The sequence below is a fragment of the Cebidichthys violaceus genome, unplaced genomic scaffold (genome assembly GCF_023349555.1).
Source record: "Cebidichthys violaceus isolate CVI_PGR_0920_01 unplaced genomic scaffold, fCebVio1.0.p SCAF_5, whole genome shotgun sequence".
Classification (NCBI taxonomy): Eukaryota; Metazoa; Chordata; class Actinopteri; order Perciformes; family Stichaeidae; genus Cebidichthys; species Cebidichthys violaceus.
Window position 1 is genome coordinate 18178057 of NW_027176705.1, and position 4086 is coordinate 18182142.

Consider the following 4086-nt stretch of genomic DNA (forward strand, 5'->3'; position numbering starts at 1 on the left):
TTTGAGGGGTCGTGAGATGATTAACAAGCCAGAAAATAAAAAATAGATACTGTATATTTCAAATTATGTTGGGTTTTTTTTCAGGCCCTTTTCAAACCTTTGCTTCTATCTTGTGCAACACTAAATCATTTACCTTCTCGGGACTCTAAAAAGATATAAGAGCTTTCATTTTGATTAGTTTGTGTGTGCAGTTTGCTGTATGACATGTACATGCTTGTGATGAAGGGCTGTATTCACTCGGTGAATGCCCGGTCAGATGGGGTGAAAGGTCCCATTTTATTTTCTCCTCTAAACGCACTGACAGAAGAAGATAAATCCTGACATGGGTTTAATTGAAATGTGCTTGTGCTTTGCCATGATCTAATTTCCTGTCATCCAAGCCCTGTGTTTATCCCCGGGCCTCCCTGCCGCGCTACGACAGCCAGTGGAGATAATAACCGGGGTTATGGATTGACCGGTGGATCACCTTGTACCGCTGTTTTGAAGGAGCGGCGTACGTGTTCGGGGCCAGGTCGCAGCGTTGCTTTTATGCGAGAGCCGAGGCTGAGAGCGCTCCTGTTTCTCGAGTGCAGATGGGGTCTCGCCGGGGCCACGGTGCAGTGAAATGGAAGGCATGCCATTCCCTGTTCCGCTTGATGCCTAGTGACTCTGAGAGGTTGTGTCATGTTCCTTGGCTATTGACTCAATGACTTGGGACTTCGCGACGAAAGCCTGAACCCGTGCGGGCTCTCTGCGTGCTGACAGAGAAATGTGTCTTCCACTTGTCTTCACATTGACCCGAGGACTCCGCTGAACTGACGTGTCCGCATCCCCGAAGTCTCACCTCCTGGACCCAGAAGTAACCTTTCCACGACCTAGCCTGTCTTTCACGCTCTGTTAGCTGTGGGTCTGGCTGCTATCGAAACAATTCACTGAACTTGTGCTTTGTTTTTTTTCTTTTTCTTACTGATATACCTATGGATTACCTGTCTGTGGCAGTCAACCTATTCAGCTTCCGCTACACGGATGACATGGCTGGGAATTCAGCCTTATGTGCCGCACATTATTCATCGCTGTCACAGCGGGTTCGGAAGTCAAGGCACAGAGTTAAGCACAGGCCATTAGCTGGTGCTGAAACGACGGCTCAAAGAGCCAGACCTTCAGGGCTGCCTCTGCCCTCCAGTTCATCCACAAGACAGAATCACCATATGCCCTTCATTTGCTGGACAAAAAAAAATTAGGATATCTGGACTCGCCCGGCTGCGATTAAATGATGATGTATTCTTCTTTACATTGTATGCAAAAAGGATCATTCTGCATATATCACTAATGTCTTGTCCCATGACGTGGCTCCGACAGCTGACCTGATTTATTGCAAGGTTCCCTGCATTGTTAAAAAAAAAAAAAAAAAAGAAAAAAAACTCTGACTCAGTGACAACGGCCCAATTATCCCTTTCATGCAGAAAAGGTCCATATACAAAAGAGGCTGTGAATTGCAAATCCAGCTGCTGCCTGTCCTTGCTCTCCTCTAATCTAATAATGTGATCCATCATTTCAGTAGCGACGGCTCTACACCCGGGCTTGGAAAAGAATCCCTCAGAGGATTAGTATGAAGATGTTTGCATCTCCATATATGCAGTCCTGAGAGGCTGAGGGGGGGGGGGGGGGGGGGGGCACAAAAAACATGTTTATAAAAATGTGTCACTTCATACCTTTGCACTTCCTGTGTCCAAGACTTAAAAAGGACTTTCTTGATTACATATTTCTAGACTAAACTGTTATCGGGTGTCAGTAACCTTCCAAACACGCACTTGGCATCCATAACCAGCATAGATGACTTCAGGAAATTAAGAGGCAGTCCTGTTTCAGGCAGGGGGGGGGGGGGGGGGGGGGGGGGGCAACCCTGTAAAACCCGATGTTTCCTGCTGAGCAGTAGTGGCGCTGTTGGTTGAGGGATGGTCCCGCAGCAGAACCATCCATTACCCTGATGAGCCCACAGCCCCTGAGCTACGACAGCACAGCCACACGATGAGCAAGACAGGCGACTGCCACGATTTGTTCCGCTAAAGCATTCATCACACTAATTACCCATGGTGCCAAGCAGCTCCTGTAGCCCGGTGAAGCTTTGGCTGCTCGTTTGGAGCCGAGGTGAGGACGGGAAAACCTCGGATGAGTCTAAACAGGAGGCCGTCCTGCACATAATTAACTCAGCAGTGCGGCAACTTGACAAATTGGAATGATGAATCTGGCCTCTATGAATAGATACAAATACATGATCAATCAAAAACAAAATGCCGGACAGTGTTCTCAGTCTTAGGAAATGTGCCGCTGTGAAGGACAAAAGAAGTGTCTTCTGCTTTGAATGGCATTTGGTCGGTAGAAGAGTAGAGAGGGAGGGCTTGTGCATTTGCCTGCAAAGATAAAGACGCGAGTCAGTGCTAAGAGAGACGTGCAGAGAAAAGTGGTTGGAAAATCTCACCGTTTCATCCCTTAAATGCCAAATTGAAATCATTATATTGCAATTATCCATCCATAACGCCTGTTTTAAAGGACTATGCAACCTACCTGTCTGCAACTGTTTCCCAAATGCAGACCGACGCAAAGGGACACTCTCAGAGTCTCTCTGAATTACAGTCATTTATGCCACCAGACCTGGAAAAGCACCAAGAAAAACTTTTTTTTCTTTTTAGCTTCTGTTTCATTCAGACAAGCCTCCAACTGTCCATGTCCCTTCTGGCCTTCACACAGCTGTATTACATTATATTATATTATGCCGAATCCTCATCATTGTGCTTACAATAGTTATTGTAATTTGGCACCAGCATAGTTCAAAGTATGTAATTCTTATCCTCCTATCTCTCTGTCGGTGGAGCTACTTAGCTAAATAACTAGCTAAGCTAAGCAACTTAACTTATTAGTTGCGGCAACAGTTCATCCAGATCTATATAAGCTAGCAAGCTAAGGCGAGCTTGTAATTTAAGCAAATGCTCGTACACATATGCAGTAATCAACTTAGTGGTATACATTTTTCAGAGATAATGTAGATAATCATTTATGGATAGAAAAGAAAAACAAACAAAGATTGCTGTGTGAAATATAAATGGTGATGCAAAAACAGAAAAAAAAGAAAGAAAAAGACCAGCTAATAATTTCTCACCTATGCATTTACATTTAAATGTGTTAATGTAATGTAATCAGTCAGTAAAAATGCACAATCCATGACACACCTCTGAACAACCAGTATTTGGAAATAACCAGTTTTCTTCTTTATTAATACAATCAAAGCACTTTCCATTTTCATCAGAGACAGAAAGCAACAACAGCCTTTGCCAATTCAAAAAGTCTGTTTTATTTCATGTAAAGATTGTGTCTCAGTTCAGAGTTGTTTTAATTACATAGTTTACTGAGCGATGTGGGTTCATCTTGTGCCAGATAATGAGTGCTGGTCTCAGTGAGGTCAGAGGTTAAGTAGGGCTTTGTACAAGTCCTAATGAGGATCCCTGCACTTCGCCAGAATGGCTCCGTTCACAACTGGGAGGGCCGTTAGCATTGCGTTGTCATTGGACACTGACCTAAAGCACGATGTGCCTCTTAAGCATGTAATTCCCTTCATGAGGAGTCGGAGGTCAGCTGCCCGGGGTTCGTAGAAGGTTCAGTGGTCACAGGTGAAGCAACGGCTGAGGTGCGCTAATCTAACTGACAGGTTATTGTTGCTGTCTGTGTAGGATGTGTCCCTGCTGAGCTGCGAGATTCCAGCTTTGTTTTAATGGCTGCAAGGTTTACAGCAAGAAGACTACCCTGCTCTCTCAAGCATCCATTGTGAAAATGTCTCTTATTACTTGAACACATATATCTCTAATTTCAAATGACATTTTGTGTAGCGTCACTACTCTGTATACAGTAAACATGGTCTTCATAGTAGTATTTTGACCTTTACTTAAGCGTGCTCGATTAAAAATTCCTATTCCTATTGCCTCCCCTGGCGGCTTGCAGCTAACCGTGCATACAGTGCTATCGCCGCTAACAGCGCTGTTAGCAAAAACAACGGTGACAGTGCTGACAGAGCTAACGCTGTTAACCTGAGGGGAGAACCAGAGGTTGAGCGCT